This window comes from Panulirus ornatus, chromosome 18 (assembly GCF_036320965.1).
Source record: "Panulirus ornatus isolate Po-2019 chromosome 18, ASM3632096v1, whole genome shotgun sequence".
Lineage (NCBI taxonomy): Eukaryota > Metazoa > Arthropoda > Malacostraca > Decapoda > Palinuridae > Panulirus > Panulirus ornatus.
The window spans coordinates 5,206,752-5,226,323 of NC_092241.1; the positions used below are offsets into that span (position 1 = coordinate 5,206,752).

General features: G+C 45.8%; 1 protein-coding gene across 2 annotated transcripts in view; it reads left to right on the forward strand.

The window, feature by feature from the left end:
- Positions 1–19,572, forward strand: part of LOC139754963 (zwei Ig domain protein zig-8-like) — a 688,172-nt gene that overhangs the window by 20,493 nt on the left and 648,107 nt on the right. The window lies entirely within an intron of this gene.

The following is a 19,572-nucleotide window of genomic DNA, read 5'->3' on the forward strand; positions in this document are numbered from 1 at the left end:
ACACACACACACACACACACACACACACACACACACACACACACACACACACTTACTCTTTCTCTGTCTCGGAAAGAGGAGGGAATGCATTCTTTCAGAAGCTTTCTCGAGTTCAATGGTCAGTCTTGACAACCCTATAGAAATCTAGACTCTTGGGGATCGTTAGCTTGGTGGGGAAGGAGGTGTATTGGTCGTGTAGATAAGGTTGGGTCAGTGGAAGGTCCGTTCCTTATCGTCTTAGATAAGGTGGGGTCATTTAAAGTTGACCGTAGTTTTGGGGGGTCGTAGAGATAAGGTCTGGGGGTCAGTTAATATCGTCTTAGCTTAGGATTAGGAGGTCAAATAGATATGGTTCCTCAGGATTAGGTCAGATAGATATGGTTCTTCAGTTAGGATTAGGAGGTCAAATAGATATGGTTTCTCAGTTAGGATTAGGAGGTCAAATAGATATGGTTCTTCAGTTAGGATTAGGAGGTCAAATAGATATGGTTCCTCAGTTAGGATTAGGAGGTCAAATAGATATGGTTTCTCAGTTAGGATTAGGAGGTCAAATAGATATGGTTCCTCAGTTAGGATTATGTCAAATAGATATGGTTTCTCAGTTAGGATTAGGAGGTCAAATAGATATGGCTCCTCATTTGGGATTATGTCGAATAGATATGGTTTCTCAATAGATATAGTTTCTCAATTAGGATTAGGAGGTTAGAGAGGTATGGTTCGCTCAGTTAGGCCACATATGTTTCCTCCCTCAATTAGGAGGCCAGATACATATGGTTTCTCCATTTGTTTTTATACGGATGTTTATCGTTTGTGGGTTTGCTTGCAGACCTCACGTGCGGGGCGATCGAGAGGCATCATGAGGCAGTACTTGACACCACCCCCGCCCCCACCATGCTGATCCCTCGGCCCTGGGTCACACGGGTGTGTAAGTCAGGAGGCGAAGATTCGTCCCACATCTCCTGGTTGTGTACACCTCACTCGCTCTCCCGTTACCTCCATAGTCCACCAGTTCCCACCTTTGTTCTTTGATATCCTATTTCTCCTCTCCTTTCTTTTCTCGTAGTGTTAAAGGTGCTTATTCCATGACTGACTATAGTGTCATAGTGGCTATAGTGTCATTACGACTATATATCGTCATGGTGGTTATATTACCATATTCGTTATAGATCGATATTGGGTCTGTGTTGTGTGTGTGTATCTATGTCAGTCTATGTAATAGGTGTGCTCCACGCAGGAGCAGGGTAAGGGACGCTCTCTTTAAAAAGTGGGAAGCTTATGATGATACATACATACTTCACCGAATGCCAGTTCTCGCCCTTGGTGTCGCCATTTCCAGTGGCTATCCATGAACGCCCGGGTTCAGGACGCTTTGGAGATTATGTAGATGTATGCCATTTGCACGCGTTAAGGCTCCCGAAGGTGAAGACATCGATATCTTAAGGTAGGAGGAACACGCTCATTCCCCCCAGAAAAACACACACACACACACACACACACACACACACACACACACACACACACACACACACACACAGCGGATACTTACATCAAGCCTGTAAGCGACAGTTTATATAAACTGTCTTTGAGCCATTCACTTTTGAAGTGTCAGAGGAGGTGTGTGTATAGATCAGTTTTATTCAAGCCTGCCGGATCTCTCGAGGCAGTATTCCGGTTTAGCGATGGTTAATCCCACTCGTCCGGCTTTGAAGTTATGGATTACCTGTTTGATGTTTTTCGTATTTGGCAACTTGTTGGGGGAAAAAATCATAGGTGTCCCTTCTGAACCATTTTGTTTGGCGCTTGAGGAACCGAGACGCATCATACCCGCGTCTTGTTGCCCAGGGACGGCAGCCCGAAGCGAGGTCCGTTCTGAAGCAGAGAAGCTCCTCCCGAGACCGAAGGAGCTTCGTTTGAGAGATCGAAGCAGATCAGAGTCACTCCCGAGACCGAAGGAGCTTCGTTTGAGGGAGGGGAGCAGACCGAGTCACTGCCGAGACCGAAGGAGCTTCGTTTGTGTGGGAGCGAAGCAGATTCGAGTCACTCCCGAGACAGAAGGAGCTTCGTTTGAGGGAGGGGAGCAGATCAGAGTCACTCCCGAGACCGAAGGAGCTTCGTTTGAGGGAGTGAAGCAGATTAAGTCACTCCCGAGACCGAAGGAGCTTCGTGTGAGGGAGGGGAGCAGATCGAGTCACTCCCGAGACCGAAGGAGCTTCGTTTGTGGGAGCGAAGCTGAATCGAGTCACTATTGAGACCGGAGGAGCTTCGTTTGTGGGAGCGAAGCAGATCGAATCACCACAGGGCAAGGTCGTCGCTTCAATAAGCCAACCCATGTAAAGGGTTCTGGTCAGATTACGTACCGGAGCGCTTTGAACCCGCGTTCCGGAACTCTTTGAACCTCTTGGAAAAGATCCCATTGGTAAAGACCTCGCAGCCTTTCCATCGTATAATTTGCTTCGGTGAAAACCCTGTTGGTTGGTGGAGGTAGGGTGAGGAGGGGGATTTACAGTAACCACCACAGAATCGTATTGGCTGAAAGTGACATTTTTTTTTTACCCCTTCGTCAGGAAAGATCTGTGGGATATTCTAGTTAGGACAGCGTCTGAGGATTTACGTATTGTGTACATAATGTTATTCAGCGTTTTCCAGTGAAGCGAAACGACTTGGGATTATTCTAGGGGGTCTCTGGGGAGTGAGCCGTTTCAACGCAAAACTGTCATTAACTGTGTGGTTACTGGCTCAACATATCATCATTCCTACTGGGTGTCCAAACAGCCCTTCACTCAACCCAGGTGTTCATCCTCTTCTCGGTGTCCAAACAGTCCTTCACTTAACCCAGGTGTTCATCCTTTTCTCGGTGTCCAAACAGTCCTTCACTTAACCCAGGTGTTCATCCTTTTCTCGGTGTCCAAACAGTCCTTCACTTAACCCAGGTGTTCATCCTCTTCTCGGTGTCCAAACAGTCCTTCACTTAACCCAGGTGTTCATCCTTTTCTCGGTGTCCAAACAGTCCTTCACTTAACCCAGGTGTTCATCCTCTTCTCGGTGTCCAAACAGTCCTTCACTCAACCCTGGTGTTCATCCTCTTCTTGGTGTCCAAACAGTCCTTCACTTAACCCAGGTGTTCATCCTTTTCTCGGTGTCCAAACAGTCCTTCACTTAACCCAGGTGTTCATCCTTTTCTCGGTGTCCAAACAGTCCTTCACTTAACCCAGGTGTTCATCCTCTTCTCGGTTTCCAAACAGTCCTTCACTTAACCCAGGTGTTCATCCTCTTCTCGGTTTCCAAACAGTCCTTCACTCAACCCAGGTGTTCATTCTCTTCTCGGTGTCCAAACAGTCCTTCACTCAACCCAGGTGTTCATCCTCATCTCGGTGTCCAAACAGTCCTCCACTCAACCCAGGTTTTCATCCTCTTCTCGGTGTCCAAACAGTCCTTCACTTAACCCAGGTGTTCATCCTCTTCTCGGTGTCCAAACAGTCTTCACTTAACCCAGGTGTTCATCCTCTTCTCGGTGTCAAAACATTCCTTCACTTAACCCAGGTGTTCATTCTCTTCTCGGTGTCCAAACAGTCCTCCACTCAACCCTGGTGTTCATCCTCTTCTTGGTGTCCAAACAGTCTTCATTTAACCCAGGTGTTCATCCTCTTCTCGGTGTCCAAACAGTCCTCCACTCAACCCTGGTGTTCATCCTCTTCTTGGTGTCCAAACAGTCCTCCACTCAACCCTGGTGTTCATCCTCTTCTTGGTGTCCAAACAGCCTTCACTTAACCCAGGTGTTCATCCTCTTCTCGGTGTCCAAACAGTCCTTCACTTAACCCAGGTGTTCATCCTCTTCTCGGTGTCCAAACAGTCCTTCACTTAATCCAGGTGTTCATCCTCTTCTTGGTGTCCAAACAGTCTTCATTTAACCCAGGTGATCATTCTCTTCTTGGTGTCCAAACAGTCCTTCACTCAACCCAGGTGTTCATCCTCTTCTCGGTGTCCAAACAGTCCTCCACTTAACCCAGCTGTTCATCCTCCTCTTGGGGCTGGTCGATGAATGGGTGCCTGGTTTAGTGTGTGTGTGTGTGTGTGTGTGTGTGTGTGTGTGTGTGTGTGTGTAAAGGAGTAAAGACACTGTCCATTTATGTACAAGGTTAGGAAACGGGGTAAACACGAGTGTGGCGAACTCGCTTTCTCCCCGTAACACACAAATAGTAACCACACATACTTTGGTCTTGTTGGGGTGCTCTTTAAGACGACCTTTGACTTCGTTAAAAGCTGGAAAGACGACATGGAGATCGATGTCCACAACACCTCACTAGACACTCGATTCTTCGAGGGTCGTTTGACTGGCCTTAGGTTCCTCAACATCTTCCAGCACTAACCTAGGGATACTGATAAGGCTACATGGTCACTGGGATAGTCCCGAACTCCCGCGTAGACCTCACCGCTAATAGGAACCGACTGCTTTCTCGTCAAGCAAGACTCAAAATCACCTCACACCTCTGCAATCGCTATATCTTCTTTATTATTACCGAGTGGAGCAGCAGCTGACATGTTGCCAAAGTTCGTGCTCAGTAGGCTTCAGTTACGAATAGAATTCTGATATTATTTTTGGAGCTTATCCTTTCGATGTCTCGTAATCACCTCCACCAAGACTCGTTCTTATCTCGTCAGTCATAACTCCGTAGAGGCCCATGTTATGGGATGGCCTTCGCCTATTACCAAGGAATCATGAAGCCACGTAGGTAAACCCTCCTCTCCAAGCTCACGTGAGCACCAGTTTTCCATTGGCAACCTCAGCTCCTACTGCTCCTCCTCCTCCTCCTCCTCTTGGACACTCGTGTTGACCCACTCGCCACTCTTTAATGGACGGAGAGGGAAAGGGGGTTTGGATTTGTGTCTGTGCCCATTACCCCCCTCCGTCAATTCACCACTGTCCCGAGACTTGAGTGACTTTGGACATATATGGTTGTCATTACCTGAGATTTGGGAGCCTGCAAAGGGGGTGGAGGTCAGCTTTGTTCCTCTTTGGATGAACGGAGGATGGGAAGGAGTGGAGTGGAATTTTCCATCACCCAATGAGGGCATTATGACAGTACGTCTTTGAAGAGATGCGGTCAGCTGGTGTGGCTTAGGGCCATGTCAACATCACTGTGAGGTGCGAGACATGCGAGACACTTATCTCTACCTCCCTCGCACGTCAGAGAAATGATGTCTGAAATGGCTTGGCTTCTCGTGTTTTGTGGATGTCGCAACTCCATATTATCATCCCTCATACATGAGTTAACTCCTGGCCTAAGACCCAGGGAGGTGTATGAGCTCCCAGAAAGCTCTTGGGATCGTAAGCGTAGACGGGTCGCTGAGGAAAGAAATGTTTTAAGAGGGAGGGGCAAGAAGTATAGGATTACAGAGAGCATTGGTCCTTGAAGACAGCGATGGAAGATATATGCTCAAAGAAGGGTTGAATACCATTCGGGTTTGTGTGCCTCGCTGAATAGGTTTAGCAGTTCGAAGATTACGAATGTGTACAGAGAGGTAGGGAGACAGACACACACGTACATACAGACAAATACAGACAGACGTAAACAAGACAGAGATTGACTGACAGACACAGACGTAGACAGACAGACATAAACACAGACGTAGACAAACAGACAGACAGACACACAGACGTAGACAGACAGACAGACATAGACACATACAAACAAACATACACACAGACATAGACAAACCAGGGCATACACACAGACATAGACAGACACAAACCAACACACACACACACACACACACACACACACACACACACACACACACACACACACACACACACACCCAGTCAAAGGACCCAATTTGACCGGTGGTTCAAATTGGGACGAACTTGTGTTTACAGAGTCGCGTGAGGGTGTGTGTATCAAAAAGGTGATTCCACGCGTCAGCACGCCAAGCTAGAGAGAGAGAGAGAGAGAGAGAGAGAGAGAGAGAGAGAGAGAGAGAGAGAGAGAGAGAGAGAGAGAGAGAGAGTTTTTATTAGGGGGGGCGGGCGGCCCAAGCTTGGAGACATAAGCTTGTTGTTGTGGTTAAAGGGGGCTGGGGGCGAGAGGGGGTGGTTAGTTTAAGCTGTCTTAATTAATTGAAGCAGGTGGGACTTGGAACTTGAGGTAGATGACCCACTGGTGTTCTAGTGGGGGACTTAGAACTTGAGGTAGATGACCCAGTGGTGTTCCAAGGGGACTTAGAACTTGAGGTAGATGATCCAGTGGTGTTCTAGTGGGAATTAGAACTGGAGGTAGATGATCCAGTGGTGTTCTAGTGGGAATTAGAACTGGAGGTAGATGATCCAGTGGTGTTCTAGTGGGGGAATTAGAACTTGAGGTAGATCACCCAGTGGTGTTCTAGTGGTAATTAGAACTTGAGGTAGATGACCCAGTGGTGTTCTAGTGGGGGAACTTAACACTTGAGGTAGATGACCCAGTGGTGTTGCAGTGAGGGGACTTAGAACTTGAGGTAAATGACTCAGTGGTGTTCTAGTGGAGGACTTAGAACTTGAGGTACATGACGCAGTGATGTTCTAGGGGGAAGACTTAGAACTTGAGGTAGATGACCCAGTGGTGTTCTTCGGGACTTAGAACTTGAGGTAGATGACCCAGTGGTGATCTAGTGTTGACTTAGAACTTGAGGTAGATGACCCAGTGGTGTTCTAGTGGGGACTTAGAACTTCAGGTAGATGACCCAGTGGTGTTCTAGTGGGGGGAATTAGAACTTGAGGTAGATGACCCACTGGTGCTCGAAGGGGACTTAGAACTTGAGGTAGATGACCCAGTGGTGTTCTAGTGGGGGACTTAGAACTTGAAGAAGTTGACCCAGTGGTGTTCTAGTGGGGGACTTAGAACTTGGGGTAGATGACCCAGTGGTGTTCTAGGGGGGACTTAGAACTTGAGGTAGATGACCCAGTGGTGTTCTAGTGGGGGAGCTAGAACTTGAGGTAGATGACCCAGTGGTGTTCTAGGGGGGACTTAGAACTTGAGGTAGATGACCCAGTGGTGTTCTAGGGGGGACTTAGAACTTGAGGTAGATGACTCAGTGGTGATCTAGTGGGGGGAATTTGAACTTGAGGTAGATGACGGCTTAGAAATTGAGGTAGATGACCCAGTGGTGTTCTAGTGGGAATTAGAACTGGTGGTAGATGACTCAGTGGTGTTCTAGTTGGGGGAATTAGAACTTGAGGTAGATGACGGCTTAGAACTTGAGGTAGATGACCCAGTGGTGTTCTAGTGGGAATTAGAACTGGTGGTAGATGACTCAGTGGTGTTCTAGTTGGGGGAATTAGAACTTGAGGTAGATGACGGCTTAGAACTTGAGGTAGATGACCCAGTGGTGTTCTAGTGGGAATTAGAACTGGAGGTAGATGATCCAGTGGTGTTCCAGTGGGAGGGCCTTCCTCTGTTCAGTCTCCAAGCCTCGTGTTCCTGTGTTATCAATAATATTATCTCTGAAATGAAAATGACTAGTTTGACGTAAGTGCTAGTGGCCAGACCCACTAGATTTTATTTTTTATATAATACTCTGTTATCCCATCCACTCCACATTCTCCTAATTGGCCTATCCTCCGCGTCGCCTCACGGTAATTGTATACTGTGAATCTGTGGTGGAAAACGTAATCCATTTAGGTTTGACCCCACTACGACCCCATTTCCTCCCTATTATTTTTATTCTCTTTCCTTTCTTAACTTTTTTTCCCCCCCAAAAGGACTTTTCCTGGGTTTTCCCTAATGGTTCTCTGCGTGTGTCCTTACCACTCAAAGCCCTCACGTATGTATCATTCATCAAAGGGGACACGACTTCATATTAGACATATGGTTAAGTCGGCCCTTCAGACAGAAAACGGGGAATTTTTGTTGATCAAAAGAAAAAGAGAAGACACCTTTTTTTTTTGACTGTATACAGGATATATTATTGTCCCTCATGCGAAGTACTAGACTCATAAATGAGGGAACTGGTGAATGGTGGCTGTAATGAGACTGTTGCCATATTGCCATAGTGACTTAAAGTGCGATGGTGGCTCTCTGTCTCTATAGTAAGGACGTTGTCATGCTTGCCATATTGCCATGGAGGGTATGTTGTCATGGTGACTATATTGCCATAGTGGGTATATTGTCATAGTGACTATATTGCCTTGGTGGGCATATTGCCATGGTGACTATATTTGCCATAGTGGGTATATTGTCATAGTGACTATATTGCCATAGTGGGTATGTTGTCATGGTGACTATATTGCCATAGTGGGTATATTGTCATAGTGACTATATTGCCTTGGTGGGTATATTGCCATAGTGACTATATTTGCCATAGTGGGTATATTGTCATAGTGGCTATATTACCATAGTGGGTATGTTGTCATAGTGACTATATTACCATAGTGGGTATGTTGTCATAGTGACTATATTACCATAGTGGGTATGTTGTCATAGTGACTATATTACCATAGTGGGTATGTTGTCATAGTGACTATATTACCATAGTGGGTATATTGTCATAGTGACTATATTGCCATAGTGGATATATTGTCATAGTGACTATATTGCCATGGTGGGTATATTGTCATAGTGACTATATTGCCATAGTAGGTATATTGTCATAGTGACTATATTGCCATGGTGGGTATATTGTCATAGTGACTATATTGCCATAGTGGGTATATTGTCATAGTGACTATATTGCCATAGTGGGTATATTGTCATAGTGACTATATTGCCATAGTGGGTATATTGTCATAGTGACTATATTGCCATGGTGGGTATATTGTCATAGTGACTATATTGCCATAGTGGGTATATTGTCATAGTGACTATATTGCCATGGTGGGTATATTGTCATAGTGACTATATTGCCATAGTGGGTATATTGTCATAGTGACTATATTGCCATAGGTGGGTATATTGTCATAGTGACTATATTGCCATAGTGGGTATATTGTCATAGTGACTATATTGCCATAGTGGGTATATTGTCATAGTGACTATATTGCCATAGTGGGTATATTGTCATAGTGACTATATTGCCATAGTGGGTATATTGTCATAGTGACTATATTGCCATAGTGGGTATATTGTCATAGTGACTATATTGCCATAGTGGGTATATTGTCATAGTGACTATATTGCCATGGTGGGTATATTGTCATAGTGACTATATTGCCATAGTGGGTATATTGTCATAGTGACTATATTGCCATAGTGGGTATATTGTCATAGTGACCATATTGCCATAGTGGGTATATTGTCATGGTGACTATATTGCCATAGTAGGTATATTGTCATAGTGACTATATTGCCATAGTAGGTATATTGTCATAGTGACTATATTGCCATAGTGGGTATATTGTCATAGTGACTATATTGCCTTGGTGGGTATATTGCCATAGTGACTATATTTGCCATAGTGGGTATATTGTCATAGTGGCTATATTACCATAGTGGGTATGTTGTCATGGTGACTATATTGCCATAGTGGGTATATTGTCATAGTGACTATATTGCCATAGTGGGTATATTGTCATAGTGACTATATTACCATAGTGGATATATTGTCATAGTGACTATATTGCCATAGTGGGTATATTGTCATAGTGACTATAGTATCAATTTCACGTATTCAGAGTCTAAACGAATCCCTCTGATCCACTTTACTAATTTGACCTTAAAACTTGATTTGCTTATCCCTCGCTGCGTCGCCGGTTCACTGTTTCAGATTCACTGTGTCTGATTCACGGTTCTTGATTCACTGTTTCTGATTCACGGTTCTTGATTCACGGTTTCTGATTCACGGTTCCTGATTCACTGTTCCTGATTTACGGTTCCTGATTCACCGTTCCTGATTCACGGTTCCTGATTCACTGTTCCTGATTCACGGTTCCTGATTCACTGTTTCTGATTCACTGTTTCAGATTTACTGTTTCTGATTCATGGTTCCGCATTCACTGTTTCTGATTCACTGTTCCTAATTCACTGTTCCTGATTCACGGTTCCTGATTCACTGTTCCTGATTCACTGTTCCTGATTCACGGTTCCTGATTCACTGTTCCTGATTCACTGTTCCTGATTCACTGTTCCTGATTCACTGTTCCTAATTCACTGTTCCTGATTCACGGTTCCTGATTCACTGTTCCTAATTCACTGTTCCTGATTCACGGTTCCTGATTCACTGTTCCTGATTCACTGTTCCTGATTCACTGTTCCTGATTCACGGTTCCTGATTCAGGGTTCCTGATTCACTGTTCCTGATTCACTGTTCCTGATTCACTGTTCCTGATTCACGGTTCCTGATTCACGGTTCCTGATTCACGGTTCCTGATTCACTGTTCCTGATTTACAGTTCCTGATTCACTGTTCCTGATTCACTGTTCCTGATTCACGGTTCCTGATTCACGGTTTCTGATTCACGGTTCCTGATTCATTGTTTCTGATTCACTGTTCCTGATTCACATTTCCTGATTCACTGTTCCTGATTCACGGTTTCTGATTCATTGTTTCTGATTCACTGTTCCTGATTCACATTTCCTGATTCACTGTTCCTGATTCACGGTTCTGATTCACGGTTCCTGATTCACGGTTCCTGATTTACGGTTCCTGATTCACTGTTCCTGATTCACGGTTCCTGATTCACGGTTCCTGATTTACGGTTCCTGATTCACTGTTCCTGATTTATGGTTCCTGATTCACGGTTCCTGATTCACTGTTCCTGATTTACGGTTCCTGATTCACGGTTCCTGATTACGGTTCCTGATTCACGGTTTCTGATTACGGTTCCTGATTCACGGTTTCTGATTCACGGTTCCTGATTCACGGTTTCTGATTCATGGTTCCTGATTCACGGTTCCTGATTCACTGTTCCTGATTCACGGTTCCTGATTCATTGTTTCTGATTCACATTTCCTGATTCACATTTCCTGATTCACTGTTCCTGATTCACGGTTCCTGATTCACTGTTCCTGATTCACTGTTCCTGATTCACGGTTCCTGATTCACTGTTCCTGATTCACGGTTCCTGATTCACTGTTCCTTATTACGTAGACCAGCGACTCGAGAGTGGTCCATTTTCTTTTGTTTTTTTTGTGTCTCTTTCCTTCCTTACGCCTCCAAGCTTTAGGATGAGACAATTTTTGTGTCTTCCTGACCCAGTGTGGCCTGACCCTATGTTCAAAATTGCACCTTTTTGGAACAGTTAGATAATTGTAGATTATTCTTCTGTTATTCTCCCGTTTGTACTCTCTTATTCTCTAACAATTTGCTTGCTTTGTTTCTCGGCCCAAGATTGGATTGGGGGGGGCATTTCAACTATACAGAGAGAGAGAGAGAGAGAGAGAGAGAGAGAGAGAGAGAGAGAGAGAGAGAGAGAGAGAGAAGGGCAGAGATTTAAGTTTGCCAATTGTGGTGAACGACAAATGGAGGCATAGGGAACCATAGAACTTGAAAGAGAAATGTAGCTGGTAAATACCGTAGATTTATGTAGATGAAATCGTCCATTGAAATCTCAGGGGGGAGAATACCATAGACTTGTGTAGATTGAATCGTTGTGTGATCATGTTTTAAAACATGGTCACGAATTTTTATGGTTTTCGTCATGCGGTTCGATTTTCTGGGAGGGGGGTTGGGTTGCCAAATGAACACCTACAGCCTCAAATAGACTTTTGAGGACAATTGATAATGTAAAGGAGATGATCCCTTGTGTTGGGTTCATGTACGACGAAGCACAAGTGTGGTTGGATGAAGCTTTTGAACTCTGTGTGTGTGGTTCGGACGACCAGCCACACTTGCTTCGTAATTGCTTCAGGTGTCATCCAGTTGAACCTGCTTCGAGACGAAGGTTCGATTTGTGTGTGTGTGTGTGTGTGTGTGTGTGTGTGTGTTTGAGCAAGAATTCGTGGTTTTCGACCTTGGCTTTTCCATGGCGCTTCGACCCTCCCGCTCTCTATGACGGGTTGGAGACTCGCTCTTGTGTCGAATGAAGAATTTACCTTGGGATGCGAGCGAGCGAGCGAGCGAGACCCATTTTAAATCCCTTCATTCAAGAACCATTTTATTTCTTAAACCTTTTTTTTTTATTTTATTTTTTGTGGATGTATTTTACGAGTGAGCCAGGATGTGTTTCGTAGCCACTGTGTGTGTGTGTGTGTGTGTGTGTGTGTGGTACACTCAAGCTTTGCCATTTTCTATACTACCCCCTTCCCTCCCTTGTGACTGTCACATACCCCGTTTTCTAACGTTATTTTCGTTCAGTCAAGAACCATTTTGTTTCTTAAACCTTTTTTTTATTTTATTTTTTGTGGATGTATTTTACGAGTGAGCCAGGATGTGTTTCGTATCCACTGTGTGTGTGTGTGTGTGTGTGTGTGTGTGTGGTACACTCAAGCTTTGCCATTTTCTATACTACCCCCTTACCCTCCCTTGTGACTCCCACATACCCCGTTTTCTAACGTTATTTTCGTTCACTCAAGAACCATTTTATTTCTTAAACCTTTTTTTTTTATTTTATTTTTTGTGGATGTATTTTACGAGTGAGCCAGGATGTGTTTCGTAGCCACTGTGTGTGTGTGTGTGTGTGTGTGTGTGTGGTACACTCAAGCTTTGCCATTTTCTATACTACCCCCTTCCCCCCTTGTGACTCCCACATACCCCGTTTTCTAACGGTGTATGTGTAAGGTGTAATGTGACCTGGTGTAAGGTAAGGGTTCGGTTTCTCGCTCCCTGACGCGCGTTGTTTTTCGCCTTTTATTTAAAGGGCCACTCTGCTCTGCTGCAGCCATGTGTCGCAACGCTATGCCCAGGGAGGGAATTGTTAAGGGGGGGAGGGGAGTTAAGGGAGGGAACTGTTAAGGGAGGGAATTGTTAAGGGGGAGGGGAGCTGTTAAGGGAGGGAATTGTTAACGGGGGAGTTGTTAAGGGAGGGAATTGTTAAAGGGGAGGGGAGTTGTCAAGGGAGGGAATTGTTAAGGGGGAGGGGAGCTGTTAAGGGAGGGAATTGTTAAGGGAGGGAATTGCTAAGGGGGTGGGGGGGCAGTTGTTAAGGGAGGGAATTGTTCAGGCAGAGAATTGCTCGAGGGAATTAAGGGAGGGAAGTACTCTGGGAGGGAAGTACTCAGGGAGGGAAGTACTCTGGGAGGGAAGTACTCTGGGAGGGAAGTACTCTGGGAGGGAAGTACTCTGGGAGGGAAGTACTCAGGGAGGGAATTGCTTAAGGAGGGACTTAGAGTTGTTTATCTCGACTTGTCTACTGTATACATTAGGTGGGTGCACGTGGATAGATTAGATGGGTGTACGTGGATAGATAAGGTGGGTGTACGTGGATAGATTAGGTGGGTGTACGTGGATAGATTAGATGGGTGTACGTGGATAGATTAGGTGGGTGTACGTGGATAGATAAGGTGGGTGTACGTGGATGGATTAGGTGGGTGTACGTGGATAGATTAGATGGGTGTACGTGGATAGATTAGGTGGGTGTACGTGGATAGATTAGGTGGGTGTACGTGGATAGATTAGGTGGGCTTACTTGGATAGATTAGGTGGGTGTACGTGGATATATTAGATGGATGGACGTGGATAGATTAGATGGGTGTACGTGGATAGATTTGATGGGTGTAAGTGGATAGATTAGGTGGGTGTACGTGGATAGATAAGGTGGGTGTACGTGGATAGATTAGGTGGGTGTACGTGGATAGATTAGGTGGGTGTACGTGGATAGATTAGATGGGTGTACGTGGATAGATTAGGTGGGTGTACGTGGATAGATAAGGTGGGTGTACGTGGATAGATTAGGTGGGTGTACGTGGATAGATTAGATGGGTGTACGTGGATAGATTAGATGGGTGTACGTGGATAGATTAGGTGGGTGTACGTGGATAGATTAGGTGGGCTTACTTGGATAGATTAGGTGGGTGTACGTGGATATATTAGATGGATGGACGTGGATAGATTAGATGGGTGTACGTGGATAGATTTGATGGGTGTAAGTGGATAGATTAGGTGGGTGTACGTGAATAGATTAGGTGGGTGTACATGGATAGCTTAGATGGGTGTAAGTGGATCGATTAGGTGGGTGTAAGTGGATAGATTAGATGGGTGTACGTGGATAGATTAGATGGGTGTACGTGGATAGATTAGGAGGGTGTACATGGAAAGATTAGATGGGTGTACGTGGATAGATTAAGTGGGCTTACGTGGATAGGTTAGATGGGTGTACGTGGGTAGATTAGGTGGATGTACGTGGTCGTAACACTTAACAGATTATATCTCCTTTATCTCTTAAGTGAATTGGCATAACTCGTTGCTGGCAATTGTAATAACCCAAGGCAGTTGAATATAATAAGTGATAACCAATTTACTAACCAACTTACCTACTCTATCCCTCCCTCTCCCTTGCAAACGATAATTCATTTATTGAATGCTCGTAAAAAAAAAATAGGGGGAAAGGAAATGTGTGTGAATCTCTCTCTCTCTCTCTCTCTCTCTCTCTCTCTCTCTCTCTCTCTCTCTCTCTCTCTCTCTCTCATATATACATGTATATGTATAGGTATGTATATGTGTGTGTGTGTGTGGACGTGTATGTATATACATGTGTATATGTGGGTGGGTTGGGTGGGCCATTCTTTCGTCTGTTTCCTTGCGCTACCTTGCTAACGCGGCAGACGGCGATTATCATAAATGAATAAATGAAAATAAATATTCATCGTTTAGACATCGTTGCGACGACTACTTACTTAAAGGTTGAGTTTTAAGCCTACTGACAGAGGGTTGTAGGCCTACTTCCGAGGGTCGTGGATCTACTTACGGTGGTCGTAAACCTACTTACGAGGTAATGTATCTACTTACTGGGTCGTAAACCTAGTACCGTCGGTCATAAACCTACTTACGAGGGTCATAAGCCTACTTACGGGAGTCATAAGTGTACTTACGGGACTATAAACTTACTTACGAGCGGTCATACATCTACTCACAGGGTCACAAATATGGTTACGGGGGTCACGGACCTACTTACGTGGTTATAAACCTACTTACGGGGGTTGTAAACCTACTTACGGGGGTTGTAAACCTACTTACTGGGGTTGTAAACCTACTTACGGGGGTTGTAAACCTACTTACATGGATCATGAACCTACACACGAGGTCGTGAACCCACACACGCGGTCATGAACCTACTTACGGAGATAATAAACCTACTTACAGGGTCATGAACCTATGTAGGGGGACTACGAACCTACTTACGGTAGTCATGAACCTACTTACAGGGACCAGAAACCTACTTACAGGGACCATGACCCTACATACGAGGTCATGAACCTACTTACGGGGTCATGAACCTACTTATCGGGACCATAAATCTACTTACGGGGACCATGAACCTACTTACGGTGGTCGTGATCCTACTTACGGGGACCAGAAACCTACTTACGGGGACCAGAAACCTACTTACGGGGACCAGAAACCTACTTACGGGGACCAGAAACCTACTTACGGGGACCAAAAACCTACTTATGGGGACCACAAACCTACTTACGGGTTTATGAACCTACTTACGGGGGTTGTAAACCTACTTACGGGGGTTGTAAACCTACTTACGGGGGTTGTAAACCTACTTACGGGGTCATGAACCTACTTACGGGGACCAGAAACCTACTTACGGGGGTTGTAAACCTACTTACGGGGGTTGTAAACCTACTTACGGGGGTTGTAAACCTACTTACGGGGGTTGTAAACCTACTTACGGGGGTTGTAAACCTACTTACGGGGGTTGTAAACCTACTTACGGGGACCAGAAACCTACTTACGGGGGTTGTAAACCTACTTACGGGGACCAGAAACCTACTTACAGGGACCAGAAACCTACTTACGGGGTCATGAACCTACTTACGGGGGTTGTAAACCTACTTACGGGGGTTGTAAACCTACTTACGGGGGTTGTAAACCTACTTACGGGGGTTGTAAACCTACTTACGGGGGTTGTAAACCTACTTACGGGGTCATGAACCTACTTACGGGGTCATGAACCTACTTACGGGGGTTGTAAACCTACTTACGGGGTCATGAACCTACTTACGGGGGTTGTAAACCTACTTACGGGGGTTGTAAACCTACTTACGGGGTCATGAACCTACTTACGGGGGTTGTAAACCTACTTACGGGGGTTGTAAACCTACTTACGGGGGTTGTAAACCTACTTACGGGGGTTGTAAACCTACTTACGGGGGTTGTAAACCTACTTACGGGGGTTGTAAACCTACTTACGGGGGTTGTAAACCTACTTACGGGGGTTGTAAACCTACTTACGGGGACCAGAAACCTACTTACGGGGGTTGTAAACCTACTTACGGGGACCAGAAACCTACTTACGGGGGTTGTAAACCTACTTACGGGGGTTGTAAACCTACTTACGGGGGTTGTAAACCTACTTACGGGGTCATGAACCTACTTACGGGGGTTGTAAACCTACTTACGGGGGTTGTAAACCTACTTACGGGGACCAAAAACCTACTTACGGGGGTTGTAAACCTACTTACGGGGGTTGTAAACCTACTTACGGGGGTTGTAAACCTACTTACGGGGGTTGTAAACCTACTTACGGGGGTTGTAAACCTACTTACGGGGACCAGAAACCTACTTACGGGGGTTGTAAACCTACTTACGGGGACCAGAAACCTACTTACGGGGGTTGTAAACCTACTTACGGGGGTTGTAAACCTACTTACGGGGGTTGTAAACCTACTTACGGGGGTTGTAAACCTACTTACGGGGGTTGTAAACCTACTTACGGGGGTTGTAAACCTACTTACGGGGACCAGAAACCTACTTACGGGGGTTGTAAACCTACTTACGGGGGTTGTAAACCTACTTACGGGGACCAGAAACCTACTTACGGGGGTTGTAAACCTACTTACGGGGGTTGTAAACCTACTTACGGGGGTTGTAAACCTACTTACGGGGGTTGTAAACCTACTTACGGGGGTTGTAAACCTACTTACGGGGACCAGAAACCTACTTACGGGGGTTGTAAACCTACTTACGGGGACCAGAAACCTACTTACGGGGGTTGTAAACCTACTTACGGGGACCAGAAACCTACTTACGGGGGTTGTAAACCTACTTACGGGGGTGTAAACCTACTTACGGGGACCAGAAACCTACTTACGGGGGTGTAAACCTACTTACGGGGACCAGAAACCTACTTACAGGGACCAGAAACCTACTTACGGGGGTTGTAAACCTACTTACGGGGGTTGTAAACCTACTTACGGGGGTTGTAAACCTACTTACGGGGTCATGAACCTACTTACGGGGACCAAAAACCTACTTACGGGGTCATGAACCTACTTACGGGGACCAGAAACCTACTTACGGGGACCAGAAACCTACTTACGGGGTCATGAACCTACTTACGGGGGTTGTAAACCTACTTACGGGGACCAGAAACCTACTTACGGGACCAGAAACCTACTTACGGGGGTTGTAAACCTACTTACGGGGGTTGTAAACCTACTTACGGGGGTTGTAAACCTACTTACGGGGGTTGTAAACCTACTTACGGGGGTTGTAAACCTACTTACGGGGGTTGTAAACCTACTTACGGGGGTTGTAAACCTACTTACGGGGTCATGAACCTACTTACGGGGGTTGTAAACCTACTTACGGGGGTTGTAAACCTACTTACGGGGGTTGTAAACCTACTTACGGGGGTTGTAAACCTACTTACGGGGGTTGTAAACCTACTTACGGGGGTTGTAAACCTACTTACGGGGGTTGTAAACCTACTTACGGGGGTTGTAAACCTACTTACGGGGGTTGTAAACCTACTTACGGGGGTTGTAAACCTACTTACGGGGGTTGTAAACCTACTTACGGGGGTTGTAAACCTACTTACGGGGGTTGTAAACCTACTTACGGGGGTTGTAAACCTACTTACGGGGGTTGTAAACCTACTTACGGGGGTTGTAAACCTACTTACGGGGACCAGAAACCTACTTACGGGGACCAGAAACCTACTTACAGGGACCAGAAACCTACTTACGGGGGTTGTAAACCTACTTACGGGGGTTGTAAACCTACTTACGGGGTCATGAACCTACTTACGGGGACCAGAAACCTACTTACGGGGGTTGTAAACCTACTTACGGGGTCATGAACCTACTTACGGGGGTTGTAAACCTACTTACGGGGTCATGAACCTACTTACGGGGGTTGTAAACCTACTTACGGGGGTTGTAAACCTACTTACGGGGACCAAAAACCTACTTACGGGGACCAAAAACCTACTTACGGGGGTTGTAAACCTACTTACGGGGGTTGTAAACCTACTTACGGGGACCAGAAACCTACTTACGGGGACCAAAAACCTACTTACGGGGGTTGTAAACCTACTTACGGGGGTTGTAAACCTACTTACGGGGACCAGAAACCTACTTACGGGGGTTGTAAACCTACTTACGGGGACCAAAAACCTACTTACGGGGACCAAAAACCTACTTACGGGGGTTGTAAACCTACTTACGGGGGTTGTAAACCTACTTACGGGGGTTGTAAACCTACTTACGGGGGTTGTAAACCTACTTACGGGGGTTGTAAACCTACTTACGGGGGTTGTAAACCTACTTACGGGGACCAGAAACCTACTTACGGGGGTTGTAAACCTACTTACGGGGACCAAAAACCTACTTACGGGGGTTGTAAACCTACTTACGGGGACCAAAAACCTACTTACGGGGACCAGAAACCTACTTACGGGGTCATGAACCTACTTACGGGGGTTGTAAACCTACTTACGGGGGTTGTAAACCTACTTACGGGGGTTGTAAACCTACTTACGGGGGTTGTAAACCTACTTACGGGGACCAAAAACCTACTTACGGGGGTTGTAAACCTACTTACGGGGGTTGTAAACCTACTTACGGGGTCATGAACCTACTTACGGGGGTTGTAAACCTACTTACGGGGGTTGTAAACCTACTTACGGGGGTTGTAAACCTACTTACGGGGGTTGTAAACCTACTTACGGGGTCATGAACCTACTTACGGGGGTTGTAAACCTACTTACGGGGACCAGAAACCTACTTACGGGGGTTGTAAACCTACTTACGGGGGTTGTAAACCTACTTACGGGGTCATGAACCTACTTACGGGGTCATGAACCTACTTACGGGGGTTGTAAACCTACTTACGGGGGTTGTAAACCTACTTACGGGGGTTGTAAACCTACTTACGGGGGTTGTAAACCTACTTACGGGGTCATGAACCTACTTACGGGGACCAGAAACCTACTTACGGGGGTTGTAAACCTACTTACGGGGTCATGAACCTACTTACGGGGGTTGTAAACCTACTTACGGGGACCAGAAACCTACTTACGGGGGTTGTAAACCTACTTACGGGGACCAAAAACCTACTTACGGGGACCAGAAACCTACTTACGGGGACCAAAAACCTACTTACGGGGGTTGTAAACCTACTTACGGGGGTTGTAAACCTACTTACGGGGACCAGAAACCTACTTACGGGGGTTGTAAACCTACTTACGGGGGTTGTAAACCTACTTACGGGGGTTGTA